Source organism: Equus asinus, chromosome 5, assembly GCF_041296235.1.
Source record: "Equus asinus isolate D_3611 breed Donkey chromosome 5, EquAss-T2T_v2, whole genome shotgun sequence".
Lineage (NCBI taxonomy): Eukaryota > Metazoa > Chordata > Mammalia > Perissodactyla > Equidae > Equus > Equus asinus.
In genome coordinates, this window is record NC_091794.1 from 6,879,996 (window position 1) to 6,895,343 (window position 15,348).

The 15,348-nt window shown below is 40.7% G+C and overlaps 1 long non-coding RNA gene across 1 annotated transcript in view; it reads left to right on the plus strand.

Moving 5' to 3' along the window:
* The first annotated feature begins 293 nt into the window (after window positions 1-293).
* LOC139045396 (uncharacterized) overlaps window positions 294-15,348 on the plus strand; it is a 60,003-nt gene continuing 44,948 nt past the window's right edge. Inside the window, exon 1 of the long non-coding RNA XR_011503723.1 lies at window positions 294-345. This is a non-coding gene — a long non-coding RNA (uncharacterized lncRNA). The remainder of the gene's footprint in view (window positions 346-15,348) is intronic.

A 15,348-nucleotide genomic window follows, 5' to 3' on the forward strand; every position in this document is an offset into this window, starting at 1 on the left:
CCTCCACCTACATATCACCTTCTCCTCTCCTGCCTGTGTTGTAACCTCCCTCCACCTCTTTCTCATAGGGACACTAGTGATGCATTTAGGGCCCACCGAGATAATCCAAGATCTTCTCCCCATCTCAAGATTCTTAATTCCACGTGCAAAGGAACTTTTTCCAGATAAGGTAACATTTACAGATTCCTGGGATCAGGGCCTGATACTTTTCTGGGCCAATATTCAGCATACAACAGTATATTATTAACTTTCTGAACTTTGTCCTTTCCTCATTTGTGAAATAGGCACAAATATCTGCCTCTAGTCTTGTTGCAGCATCGAATGAAAACACGAGCTGGGAACATGGTAGGTGCTCACTGTAGACCGAGCTTTTCCCCTTATTCCTTTCTCTTTCTCCAACACGGGGACACACATGCTCATATGCTGTGTGTTGAGAGGGAGCAGAGCTGGGGCTTGTATGCAATAGCTCCTCCAAGTTAAGGTTTCTCCATGATATGGGTTGTTTGCACTGCTTGCTGAGACCATCGGGATATGTGCAATGGTTTCCAAAACAAATTCTTTCAAGGCCCCGTGGTCGTTTACCTCTGTGCTGAGGCGTTATTCCTCACTCCACGTCATAAACCTGCATATTTCTTCCTTTACAATCTTGTCTTTTATTTTCTTGAATGTCTCTTAGAGAAGGAGGGACTCCATATGATTTACTGAGTTTTCAACGACCCTGAGCTCAAGAGGCGTTACACAGGAGTGGCGAGTGCAGTACGCAACTAGTTGTGAGACTCCACACAGTTCGCAGTGTCTACTGGGTGATTTAACTTCCAGGAGCCCTCATTTACTTTTTGGAAGATGCTCAGGGAAACTTTTTGTTGCTCCCTGGCACCCGGCTCCTCTCTACCGTCTGCGGCAGTGGCGTGTTAGATTCCTAGGGCTGCAGTAACAAGGTACCCCAGCTGGAGGGCCTGAAACAACAGGGCTGGATGGTCTCACAGCTCTGGAGCCTAGAAGTCTGAAATGAGAGTGTCTGCAGGGCCATGCTTCCTTTGAAACCTGTGGGGAGAATCCTCTTTTGCGTCTTCCAGCTTCTGGTGTTTGCTGGCAATCCTCGGTGTTGCCTGGCTTGCAGATGCGTCACTACAGTCTCCGCCTGTGTCTTCAGATGGCCGTCTTCTCTCTGCGTCTGTGTCCAGATTTCCCTCTTGTTACGAAAACATGAATCTTCTTGCCTTAGGGTCCACCCTGATGACCTCATTTTAACTTGATTGCATCTATAAAGAGCCCATTTCCATTTAAGGTCACATTCACAGGGACCAGGGTTTAGAGCTTCAAAATATCTTTTTTTGGGTGAAACAGTTCGACCCTTAACAAACGGCTTGATTTTTTTTCTTTTTTGAAGGGGAGAATCCTCATACTCTCAATTCTCAGGCATAAGTTTTGAATAGGATTGAACTGACCAACTCTCAGTTCCAAGGAAGGGTTATGACTGGTGTAGTCGGAGAATCCTGCCCCATCTCCCTGGCCCCTCTGCTTGGTTCTGGGTGTGTATGTATTTCAGTCAAAACTGTTGAGACACGGGAGACATTTGCTAGCATTCTTGGAAAAAAAGAGGCTTTTTATTTATTTATTTTACTTGGAGACCAAGTATGGTATAAGGATTTGAAGTTTGGGTCTGCTGAAGCCATCTCACTACCATCAGGGGCATCAGAAAATGGACAAAGCCAACACACAGAAGAAAGTATACCAAGAGGCAAGGAGAGCTGTACCCTGATGACATTGTGTCCTGGCCAGTCAGTACCTGAGACCATCCCATTACTAGATTTTTCTATTACCTGAGACAAAAAGAAAAAATCTTTCTGTTTGTGTTCATTCAAGCCAGTGTGTTGGAGTTTCTATTCCTGCAATATAAGTATCCTAACTCTATTCTGCTGGTGTTGGAGACAGAGCCCTCACATCTACCCCAGGCGTCTGAGAAATAATAGATAAAATTTACTGAATGATTACTATATGCCCAGCATGGTACTTTGTATGGATTAGGTAATTTAATATCTACAACAACCCTAGGAACTATTATTATCTCTATTTTATAAATGAGATAGCTGAGGCACAAAGATGTTAATTTCCCTATTTGAGTTCAGACTGTAATTAAGTGGCAGAATAGTAATTCAAACTTTACAGCTTGACTCCAGGGCCCCTTCTCTTAGCCACTGTGCAATACTGCTTCATCCTTTGCTATCAGGGCCTGTGCAAAGGCAGTTTTGAAAAACACCAAATATTTTATATACATAAAACAGGATAGTCATTAATACTGTTCAAGATCCCCACCGTACCTCCTCCCCCACACCCTGTATTAGTTTGCTATTACTGTGTGGCAAGTTAACACAAACTTAGCAACTTAAAACAATATCCATTTATTATGTCTTGTGAATCAGGAGTCCTGACTGAGTTCTCTGCTCAGGGTCTCACAAGGTTAAAACCAAGGTGTTGGCTGGGGTTGAGATTCTCTTTCTGGAGCTTGAGATTCTCTTCCAAATTCATGTGGTTTTTGTCAGAATTTATGTCCTTGCAATTGTAGGACTGAGGCCCTCAACTCCTAGAGACAGTGCCCAGTTCCCTGCCATGTAGGCCTCTCTACAACATCAGCTTGTTTCTTCAAGGCTAGCAGGAGTGACTATCCCATCGCCTTTGCCAAGTAACACAGCTTATTCAAGGGAGAAGCTATGCCATCGTATTCACAGATCTCACTCATATTCTAGCAGAAAGAATTGCACAGGGCATGTGCACATTGGGGTGGGAATCTTGGGAGCCATCTTAGAATTCAGGCTTTCACATCCCGTCCCCCCATCTATAATGGGCATGGGTTTCCATGGAGGAAGCATGTCATGGAAGGCACCGCATATGCTTCCTGCTTAGACTTCTCAATGACTTCCCAAAGAGAACAAAACACAGATCTGCTCTTCTTCATTGAGATGTTGTGGGAAAACATGACCACCCACATAGAGCATTATGAGATTGAAAGACCTGTAAGATTATTGACAGTTTCTAAAAAGAAAAAAGACTTCAAAGTCACCCCTTCCTAAAAATATTACCTCCACGGATGTGGTTAAATTGGGCAGAAACCACCTTGCAAAATGGTTATTACAGTTAGTTACAGTTCATTAGACTGTTTTGTGAGTAACTCTATTAGTGTTTCTGAATCTCCATTGCTTGTGGGGTCAGTCCCACTACATCTGGCCTGCTGCAACAAATCTTTTCTAAAAATCTATTCGGAGTACAAGTACTTAGAATCAACCTAATTTGTTAGCCTGAATTCAAAGAGGACTCAATTTTAAATCTGTTTAAAATGAGTATTAGTTAAAATAGGTTTATTTTTCATTGAAAGAGCATTTCCATGAAAGGCTAACCTTAAATTACCTTTTGTATTTAGCTAAAATCTGCCTAGGAGAATGGGAGGTAAATAAGCACACTGTGTTATTGAGCGGTTTTTATCTTTTGTTTACATTAACTAGGCACAGAAAGGTTATCATTATTGCGAAGAAAATTGCATTATTCTATTGCTGACTTTCAAGCATTGAAATAGAAACTAATGTAAGCTTTTAAGCTATGATATTCAAACATACATTTCCAAAGAAAATTGATTGGTCATTTAGGGGTTTTTCAATCATGAACCGTGGTCATTTTTTTCTGTTTTAATTTTATTTTATACTGTTCCGTGTGGAAAGGAGCCTCTGAGAGTTGTACGAGGTTGATCTTATGAAGAAGCCTTAAAGTTACTATTGATCATTTTCAGTGGACTTAATCCATTTAAATGTAATTTCAGATATCCAGTTATCTTATATGCATATTATGCTGACATTCATTCTTGATGCTGATTACATTGCCATAGATTGAAAGCTCTGTGCCTACCTCCCTCATCCTGCCATCCTCATTTCCGGTTTACCGCTCCCAAGGTTCTGGCTCTCTCTGCCATTTGAGCGGACTGCATAGTTTGCACTGAGGACCCTGTTTGTAGCTTCTCCACACCTCCCTGGCTGCTCCTAGAAGGCAGTCATCAGCATACTAGTGATTTGTGCGCCAGGAATCATTGAGAGGAGAAGGGTTGTGATGAAGGAAATAGCCTTTTGATTTTCTTCCCCATCCACCCTCGTGAACACACTGTTAGGAGAGTCACCAAAGCCCATGACTTTTTGTGGCAGACACCTAGAATTCTCACTTGTTGCTGACCTATTTTTGCCCCAACACATCCCTAACAATATTCTTGCTTCTGCAATTCAAACCTGAAACCTGTTTCTGGCCTTTTTTGACTCAGTAATTGCTTTTGCTCAGCTCTCCTTAAAGACTGAGTTTGCTTCACTCCTTAGAGTCGTAAGAAGCTGGCTGCTTCCTGTAGGAACCTAAGCATTAGTTTGATTCCATGGACCCCACCCATTGCAACAGGCAAGAGCAGCTACAGTCCCTGAAAGAAGGGAGAACAGAGATCAGAAACAGGAGAGATGGTTTGGGACATCATACTAGTTCAACACAAGTTTCCACCCACCTAGTCCCTGAAGGAACTTAACACAATTATCTTAGAGACTCTAGTCATTTTTAGGGGGCACCCAGTAAAAAGAGCTCTGACGCTGGATGGGAGAAAGTGTCTCTTCTGTCCTCAGTGGTAGCTGCACTAATGGCTATAGCAATTCTTTTCATGAGACTTTATAGGAGGATTTGATTTTTATAGTCGTGGTCTAATTTTTTGCTGAGTTTTGGGATTTAGCTATATTCTACTAGCTCAGGTCTAGGCTGACCCCAGTCACGGCATGACTTAGACTGGATTCCCTGGAAACAGTCTTGGTGACTGAGAATTTCATGCAGAAGATTTACTGGGGGTTGCTCTCAAGAGATACACCTGTAAGATTGGGCAGAGGGAGAAACTGACTCATAACGACATAGCTAATGAAGTATTAGGCATCCATGGCAAGCTCTGGGGTTGGGATGGCCCTCAGATTTATCCCAAATCGAGGCAAAGGGCAAAGACTTTTTCTCTCTGCTTACTCTAGTCATTTACATCTTTGTGTAGGGTTCCACGGTATCCACCACAGTACATTGTTACTTAAAGAAACAGTGCACAGATGACTGTAATAGCAATATTTGACCTATAATAAAGCAACATGCTAAAACATGTTAAACATCACCTATCATTGACTATTGCTAAGTGCTTATGCCATTAGGACTTATGGCCAGTGTCTTGGAAAAAAGACAAAATTCTCCTCAGATGGTTCAAATGATGAGGTTTCTATTAAAGTAGCACTTCAAAGATATAGATAGCTCACGGGATAAATATAGGGATAATGAGGCACCAGAGACTAGCAACAGAAGGATTCAATTAACTCCCCTGGGGTAGAAAGGACAAGAAATGTAAAGAGAAATACGGAGGCCCAATGAGAGATGGAGTCATGGAGGAAGATCGCCATGAGGAGAAGCTGCAGTCCTGGAGATGCACAGCTACTGACAGAGAGGTGGTGCCATAGCCCTTGATTACATGCTGGTGCCATTGGCCAACCCAACTGGAAGCTCACTAACAAGTGAGTCTGGGAGATGCAATGCACATGGGCTAGTCTCCTGGGGCAAAGAGTAGGATGAGAAGAGAAAGAATGGATAAGAACTGGCGAATGTAGAATAATCAGCACGGTTCCAAAACAAAACTCTTCTATCCAAAAAGCAAGCCATTTTCTCTAACATATCTGACAAATAATCCCTAACTAAAACACTTGGCAAAATGACTCCCGCAACTGAGATCCCTAGATCTCAAGACAGGAGAACTTCATCTACTCGTTTTATTTTTTCCTCTTTAGAATAAGCCCTCAGTAATGAAATGTTGAAAGAAAAAAAAAATCTCTAATTGCTAATTCTATGTTGTAACCATCAGTCCATTTTACTTGCTGGGCAGGTGCCATACAAAGAATGCTGTTTTTGAGAACATGGCAATTACAGATACTAGAGAAGCCACCAGGAGAATAACTAAAAGAAATAATTATTACTGAATGTTCAATGTGGTGTGTGTGGTTTCTGCAATACAAGACCCATTAAGTGATAGTCACATGATTAAACCTTATACACATTTTTCCAAATTTACCCCCTAAGGGGCAAATTACTAGCAGAGTTCTGAATAACGTTATTGTAGCTGTTAGTCTTTGTGTGTATAATTCCCCATCCATGATGTTTACAATTTTCTCCTTAGTGTTTCTTTGAAAAGCAGCACAATTACAATATTTTCATTATACTATGGCTTACATAGATAATTAAGCAAATAAATATTCTCTTACACAATTCATTTTAAATGTTCCCAATCTTTATAAAACTCCCTCATTTTGGAAGTATAGAGACATTCAGGATACCTGCAATTGTTATTTCTTTTTTACAAAGGCATCACCTAGAAGATTAATAGAACTCATCAACTTAAGGCATAACCTTAATAATCTTTTGCCAATCAGAGCTTAAACTAGTGTGACATACTAACAACCTTACAGCTTTTACATGGGCATGGTAAGAACAGTACATTTTCATTTTGGAGAGATTAAAAATGTATTTCTCACAACTCATTGAACACTATATCATTGAGGTAGTAGCTGAGTTAATTTTAAGTGTTTGGTACATTTACTAACATGATTAAAAATCTCAAAATCTAGGGGTTTTAACATATACCACTTTTTGAAGGTGCTGAATCTAGCAAAGACTGGTACTTAGCTACTTTAAGCAAACTTCCAAAAAAAGCTAGATTTTACTTTCAAAGTAACAGAATTTTGGAGTAATCTTGAAAAATAGGTTTATTTTGCCAATAAAGAAGCCAAGTGTCAGAATTATCACATGACTTTCCGAGGTCTCACAGCTGGTTACAGCCAGAGGTGGAACTACCACGTGGTCTCCTCAGTACCGCCACTGTGTCCTTTCTCCTACTCAGTGTGCCTCTATGTGAGGTGCTGGGGACAGGCAGATGAGCAAGGCGTGTTCTCAGCTCTTACAGAGGCTCATGCTTTAGTTAGGGAGACAGTTAAGTAGATGAGTAATTGTCATTTATGAGGCACTGCAATATACGTTTTGAGAACACAGAGGAGGGTATGCTTAGCTCTCTGTTAACCGAGCTTGGCTTTGGGGTTTGATTTCTTGTCTTCAACTAATACCATCACTGAGGGCTTCCAACACACCAGTCCCTCTCCTTAGCAGGCCTGGTCCTGGGTTCTTTTACACGATTCCTGTTGGCCTGTGTTTCTGCTGCCTCCACCATTCCTTCTTTCTGCTCTGTTGCCTCATGCAGTAGATGCTAGTATTTCTGAGTTTAAAACCATCTGCAGCTCCAGAAGTGGGAGCTGCTCTTTTGTAGAAGAGAGTACTCTTCTCACGACAGTTACTGCTTCTTTATTATGCTCCTCAAAGGATTGCCTTGTTCTCATGTTCCCTCCCGTCCCCCAACACTAACCCTCCCTACCCCCCAAAACTGGAGGATGGACTTGCAATGACCCATCTGAGACTACACCCTAACTAACTCAATGTACTGACTGGTGACTTTCATAAGCATGACATAGCCCTGTGGGTGAACTAAGGATTATGTACCCCAAACACATAAGGCAAAGCTTCTTTTTTTTACACTTTCATAGCAAAACCCATAGGAAGAAAAGGAATGAGAGTGTTACAAAAGTAAGAAAGACCTCATAACCTGTTTACATAAGGTTATGGAGTCAACTGTGAATAAAACCACTGCTCTAAAGCCTGCTTCCTCGACAGTAATCAGCTAGTATCCAGGATCATGTCCAGGGCACCTGAATGCTGTCCTCCTCAATGAGGTTTCTTCTACCATCTCAGGAATATCCGCCCACTTACATCCAACAAGAGATTCCAAAGTGACTTCATTTCTGTTCTCTGTCTTTGGTAAGTTTCTTATCCAAGGGCTGATCTGGAGAGGTCATATCATCTTCCTAGCTTTGCCAGGAAATCCCCCACATCCTCATTCGCTTGGGATTGCAAGGTAAACACAGAGAGTAAGCTAGTCATGGTATCCTGGCATAAAGAGCTCCTTTGCAACCTCTGCACTATGTGGCCAGAGCATTAGACTAGATCCTACCCTCCCTTCTTCCGCAGCAGGCAGATGCTATCCTTGAACAAGAATCCATCAACTCCATAGCCCCAGACTAGTTGGGATGTAGTCCAAATAAAGCTCGAATTGCCTACTTTTACCAACCAACTACTTTCTGGTCAAATCCTAGTATGTGATTAGCATTTGTCCCCTAAGTTAACACTGATGCCTCCGGAAAACTTTAAACTTTACTTCTTTCCATTAGTTATGGTTATGTACACTTTTCTGTAGTGGAATTTGCTGACAGCCATTGAAAAAGCTATCATGTAATTTTGTGTCTTATTCACTAGATGTATGTTGAACAGGTGTGTGCATCTTTCTGCAGAAAGGTGGAATTCTTGTTTGTGTTCTATGTAATTGAAAAAGGTTGTGGAATACATACTTTAGAAGATTTAGTATAAATAATTTCAACTCTAATTTTAAGCCTAAGAGACAATGCTGTACCTTTGAAATGGCAGGCACTAGGGCTTACCTGAGGAAGTCCCTGTCTCCTACTGCTGTAGGGACATGTGACAGAAATTCTAAAATCTGGCGTGCAAGTTCAATGTTCTCTTCATTGAGGAGTGGATGTAAATCTGTGCTAAATAGGGGCTCCATGGCTTCTCATGTCTCAAAACCCTTTTCCAATGAGGATGAGTATCTTCGAAGGAGTCCTGTCTGTGTCCTGACTTCATTAATACCATCTACAATCTCTACCAGCGAGCTGCTCCTCCCACAGTCCTGTTGGCTTGCTTAAGGAGAAAGTGGTGGCTCTTCTGGACATGCATGTACACCCTGTGAAGACAATAGGATTCACATGTGTATACAGAAGGATGAAACAACGTTTTATTTAACTGTTACATTGTGTTTTTTTTCCCTGAAATAAAATTCTATGATCATTTCCCTCCAGTTCTGTGGTTTTGCTATGTTGGCTGAATTTAACGATCTTTGCTTTTTGACTGAGGTCCCTTATGATGCTTAAATGCAAAATCAATGTTTGATGACAGATACTTTGTGTTGGTTTAATATGTGAATTATATTCCTCTTTGCCTGTTTAATAGATGAGCTGTTTGCCATCCGGAGTATCTTCATTTCTAGTTTCACCCACTAGTATTCTCATTTCTTCCTTCGTTGGCCTCTTGCTTTCCTGACAGTAGAAATACTTTGCAAAGTTGCATTTAGCATTACTTTGTATTTTTAATATCTTCCTCTGCCATTAGTTAGTATTTTAGTTGTTCTTCTGAATATATCTATTTACTTAAAAGTTTTTTAAAATTTAACAAAGTTTCAAATTTGTTTTCTTTTCAATTTCATGTTTCTCCTTTGTTTTTCTTCCATTATCAGCTTCTACTATACATATTAGAAAATTTAAATGTAAGTGCAATTCTATAATTATTCCCTTTGGCATCTGAACCTATTCAATTTTAAATTTTTGTTTTAAGGCAGAGTGGGAAAGCAGATATGCTTGACTTTTTAAAAAATGACCAATTCTCAAGTTATACTTAAGTGGCCTCATGCAGGAGGAAGACACTGGGGGTCCAGAGACCTGCACTCGAATCCTGGTTTTGCTGCTAACAAGCCTGTGTCTTGGGCAGGTTGCTTATGCTCTCTGAGTCTATCTTCTTTTTGGAGTGAATTGGATTTTGGTTCTTTTCCACTTTATAGTTCTATATGAGAAAAGACTCCTTTGGTTTTACTCTAATGTGTCAGTAGAGGATAAGACAGAGGAGAGAAAAAGGAAAGGATTTTTTTGGATAGAACACTAAATTGCAAGTCATGCGAATGTTTTGATCAAGATGCCACCTCCCTGAGTGTTGTGTTTGGAGTGAAGACGGAGAAGAAACCTCCATGAGCTCTACCTCTTTTCTCTTTCATGTCATTCTTTGTTTCCAATATGAATAAAAAATCCATTATATCATTAGAGAAGTTCAGGGGGGAAAACAATTAGCAAAAGTCCTTTGCTGCATATTAGGAATCAGGGGAAACTAAATAATGGTGTATTTCTCCCATTAAAATTGCCCCCATAACCTTCACCAGAAATAGCATTTGAGACTAGAAGAGAATTAATGTTCAGTAATTTTTGGATCCTTATTTAAATGTGACTTTCAAATATCTTTCCCAAGAGGAGCACTTAAAAAGATCCATCAAAGCAATCGTGCTAATAATCTGCCCTGGGACCTGGGCAGTAGGTTAAGAGACGCACCTCCCATCAATTAGGTGAAGGACTCACAAAACGTTAGGAGTGCACCAGAGCCCAGTATTCATTTTCAGGAGAGTGATCTATCCATGAGAGAAATGATATTGGAATTATCAGGCATCTAGTCAAAGGGAGAAGGGAGCAAAAAAAAAAAAAATATCTATCTATCTATCTATCTATCTGAAAGTCATACATTTGAAGATAGTGAAATTGTTCTCTGTTTAAATAGTTAAAAAGGGTATTTACAATGGAATCATTTTGGCATTCACTAGAGAGCATACAATGTCTGTGTGTGTATATGTCTCAGAAGTGGAAATCCAAGTGGATATTAGGGATCAATGTCTGAGGGAACACTTGGTCCCAGTAGCAGGTCTGGATTCATGTTTCTGAGCCCCAGCTACCACTTCACCTTTTGTCCACAACACCAGTGAGTCACCAATAAAGTCTCCCATAATCCCCTTGCCTGGGTGGTCCTGCAAGTACTTCAGGGAGGTGCCGGGGGCATTTTAGCCTATGGCACCTGTTGATTCATCCAGTCACTTGGGGTGTGGGTTTGAAGAGACAGAGGGGGAGATGCAGCGAGGAGAGCAGCTGACAACAGCAGCACTCCTGTTCTCGCACTGAGGAAGTCAGGCCCTATCTTTTCAGGATCAAAAGTATTTGCCAGAAACATGATCATCTTTAGCGGTGAGCTGGAACAAAACGATTTACCTATCATCACAAAACCTAAGAACTTCTTTTTCTTTGTTTTTGGCTATTCCATTACCACCAGATGTATGGAAAAGTAAATTCTGATTTTGCAGAAATTATCATTCATAGACTCTGAAAAACACATAGGATAAAGCTCAGGGCTCAGTTCAACAACACTATTTTGAAAGATATTTGTAAACGTCTTCTATAAAACTTTGATCATTAAAGATAAGATGTGTCATGAAGGCTGAGTGAAATAAGAAATCAAGCGACCTCATTTGCATCTCTTCTCCACCCTAAGAACTGCGCTGCTTTGTCTGAGCCTCCGCTCTCCTTCCTGAATCCCCCAGTTGCTTTGTCATCTCCAGTGACATGAGACTCTTGAAGTCCACAAAAGGCCTTTATTTTAGCAGGAAGGCGGGAAGGAATCTGTAAGGTCAATTGGGTACGTTTAATGTTCCTTCTGTCCGTGGAGAGATCAGATCAGTGTGAAACTAGAGCATAAGAGTAACACAAGTGACACAGTAACCACAACAAATAACCTCAATTATCTACCGAGGCAGTGTGGCCACGGTGATTGCGGTGTCTCTGGGTGAGAAGTCAGAGGGTCTGCAGAGGTGGTTTCCTGTGTCTATTTAACCTGGCTTGTATTCATGCAAAATCAATTCACACTTCTCCAGAGGAACCAACCTTTGTGGTGGTCTGTGATCTTAATTAGCAATCACAGGGCCCTGTCTACTCTTTGTCAAATACGTTTAAAATAAGATTGTACTAACTTTAAAGATTTTAAAGTTATTAAGACAGCTTGGGGAACACTTCATTTCTTTTATATTCCTACAACCAGACTTTTGCCTGTTAACATTTCTAGACCAAGGCAGAAATGAGTTGAGAATATACAAGAGGTTCATAATCTTGCTTGTAGAAGATAAGAAATCTCACCCTTGCAAACCCTGCAAGTCTCTTCTGTGTCAGGCCCTCACTAGAGACTGGGAATCCAAGGTGAGCAAGTCTTGTATCCATAAAATGTCTTTACATAGACGACCACAATGTTGAATTTTCCCTGAGCCCTGTGCTTCTGGTAAACAGTGAAATTGAAAGGAACCCCCTCACCCTTATCTGTTCTGGAAAAACCTCTTACTGTAAAGAACTACCCTTCCCTGGGTGACTTAGATGAGCTTAGATAAGGCTCTGGAATGCCTCCTTTCTTCACCCGTGACAAGGCCAGACGCAGACCCTCCAACTTCCCTCTCTTTGCCTCATAAATAACAAGCTGAACTGCTTGTCCCCACTAATTGATTGGAACAAAGTACTTGTCAACCCAATTTTGGTTAGGATTCTCTTCTTCTCCCACGTGCCTAACTCTGGCTGCCCTCAGCCTGACCAGTAGGCCCTCCCATAAGGGCCCCTCCTGGGAAATAGGCAAACAGGCTGGCTTCAGGGTGAAACTTTCTCTTATCTGCTACCTGATCCCACCACTCTTTCACCCCCTCCCCGGCATCCTGTGCTCTGTCTAGCCTTGTTAACTCCTCTCGACGAAAGAAAAGTCCTTTTTGCCGAACTCTTGAGACTGTTAAAGATTTATGGTCACAGCGTTCTTCCTGTTGCAACAATTCCCTCTTCTTATTCCAGTAGCTACGCTCCCCCTCAAATTATCCTTTTGAATAAGGTTGCTCCTTAATTAGTCCAGAAATGTTTTTATTTGGCAAGTTTGCTCCAAAAATAGTTTTTTAAAACTTTTATTTGTGGTTTGTAAGGAAGACTACTTTTCTTCACATTCCATGTGCAGTTTAAATCCCTATTTTCTATACCAACGAACTCTGTTGGTGTTGAGAGAAGAGACTCCCGTGTTGGTCTCTCTGGGGTTTACCTGTTTCCTGTAATAGGAACTGCCTCTGAAGGAAACTGGACACATACTATTAAATGCCTCTCTAAAAGATTTCAGAGCTTTGGAAAACCAGACAAAAGCCTAGCGAGAGGTGGCTGGACTGCTCCATATATTTTAAACCTTTTGAATATCCAGAATTTACCTAGCTTGGGAGATGATCCATGATTATATTCCTGGATATGGGATACTATTCACTCTTAAAGAAAGAGGAAGAAAACGACATTACTTATTTGAGTCATTCAGAACCATGGATTCCGATGAGAGAAAATGACACTCAAACGTACTTCCTGAGACAGATGCTAAGTTCTGGTAATTTTACAACAGCAAGGAGGCTTCATTTACAACTGTTTTCATTAAACAGCAAGAGCCTTTGAGTCATGGCTTGGGGTAATTCTAAGATAGACTTAAGAGAACATGCTATGTAAATGCCAAGTGGGTTGGCTCATTGACTCAATCACTATATAAACCAAGTAGCTTTTGTGTTGTTTAGCACAATTCCCGACTAGAAAAACCAGCACTCCCGCCAAGCTGCTGTCTTTGAGTTTTTAGTCAACATGTTAAATCCTAACACTTGGCTGTTTTTGCTATTGGCCTCCCTACTGAGTCCCCAGAGAAGCGTGGGTTCTACCCAGCTATGCCTGGGGCAAGACGTTGATTACCACACAGTCAGAAGCAAAATCAACTATCAGCAGATCCGTCAAAGAACAGAAAGATTGGCTTTGGAACAATGGAGAAAAATTGCAATTAGGATTTTTCTCCCCCCTTTTCAAAGCTCGACTTGCCCTGCATTATTTATTTTGTATCTTCGTCTACTGGTCTTTTGGCCTATCACAATGCTTTCTACATTTTGACAGAGTGGTAAGACAAGGGCAGACTTACTTATTACTTTTGTCTCTTGATTGAATGTCAGTCATTTTCCATTCTAAAAGAAATGGCTTTCTTTGTAATTGAGAACTTCACTGAACTATTCCTATTCTGCTCTGATATTTTAGTACATACATTTCCTTTTATTTTACTATTTATAAAGTCAGTATAAATCAAACCAATTGTAGCATAACAGGAAATGGTTGACATTTTCTGTCTCAAAGACTCGTTCATAATTTCCTAGTTACATGTAGTTTAAAGACATTGCCTCCAATCTGCAGTCTTTGAAACGGTGCCAACTTCCATCTGCTTTCCTGCACGTCGCTGCTGTCATTGCTGAGCATGACGTGAGAGAGGGCTTCTGAGAACTCTGACTTGAACACAAACCTCTCTCAATAGAACCTTACTGACAATCTGGCCATTTCTGTTCAATAACCTTCTCTTACCTAAATGCACAGTTTTATTGATTTCCATATCCGGCTGCTGAATGACCTCCACTAGCCGCTTATCAGCATTTCTTTTCCCTTCACCCCAGAAGGAGCTGATAGCTCTTCCAACACTGCCTCAGATTCATAAAAGGTAGATTCTGATGGAATGCGAACAAAATTGCCATATGTAAAGGCTGGCAGAACACTTGATCTTTCTGATGCAATTCTTAGGTTCCATATCAAAATTCTACTCAGAAGTTTCAATAATTTGAGGAACACTTTGAGAGGGTAAATTCAAAATTTTTCTACCTACAGTTTCGCCAGCAAACTATCTTTATGATTTCAGCTTTTCTTTAAGGTTCCTTGTTTTCTCTTCTGCTGATATCATGGATTTGCCAGAGTACTTGTTGTGTAAGACATAATGTATGCTTGAAACTTTAAAAATAGGCACCTTGAGTTGACTTTGAGTTGACACAATTGAACATTCCTTTGGAAAATTATAAATACCCTAGTGCTAAAATCTGCTATCCCACAGACCCACCAGGCAGCTAAAACAAATGGAAAAAAATCTTGTCCTTTATGCATTAGGCTAAAGTCATAATAGATTTTTATTGCATAATCTCCAACACTCCAATTCTATGTTGGATTCACAGCAAAAGCTCTGTCATTCCTTGAAAAATAGACATGTGGTTGCCTGCAGAAGTACCCAGGTATTTTCTTATTCGCTTAAAAAATTTTATTTCATAGCTGATTCTTATTAAAATGCTAAGGGAGATGTTAAATATTGATAGCCCATACTTCCTATGTGATTACTCCCGTTTTTTAGATGAACTCTCAAATGTTGGCCCCTTCAGCTGGATTTCTGCTATCCTTCTCCTTGGATCAATATCGTCGTGTTTTCTCAAGTTGTTTGGACTTGCCAGAACAATTTCTGTCTCTCATTTCTCTAGCAATATCAAGCTCCCCCACGTCCCTCCACTGCAGTGCTTTCTGTTGCCGATGGAGACTGTCTGTCCATCTGCGTCAGGAACAATTTTTAAATATGATGTGAAAATCTCATGGAGTCTTCTATACTGGTGAGAGGAGTTGCACGGTAACAGTTTTTTATTTCTTAGCTAGTTGGGTATAGATTTAAACTAGGTATAGACCTCAGGTCAGAAACTTAGATTTGCAAGAAATACTGTATTTTCCTATTGTCCATGAC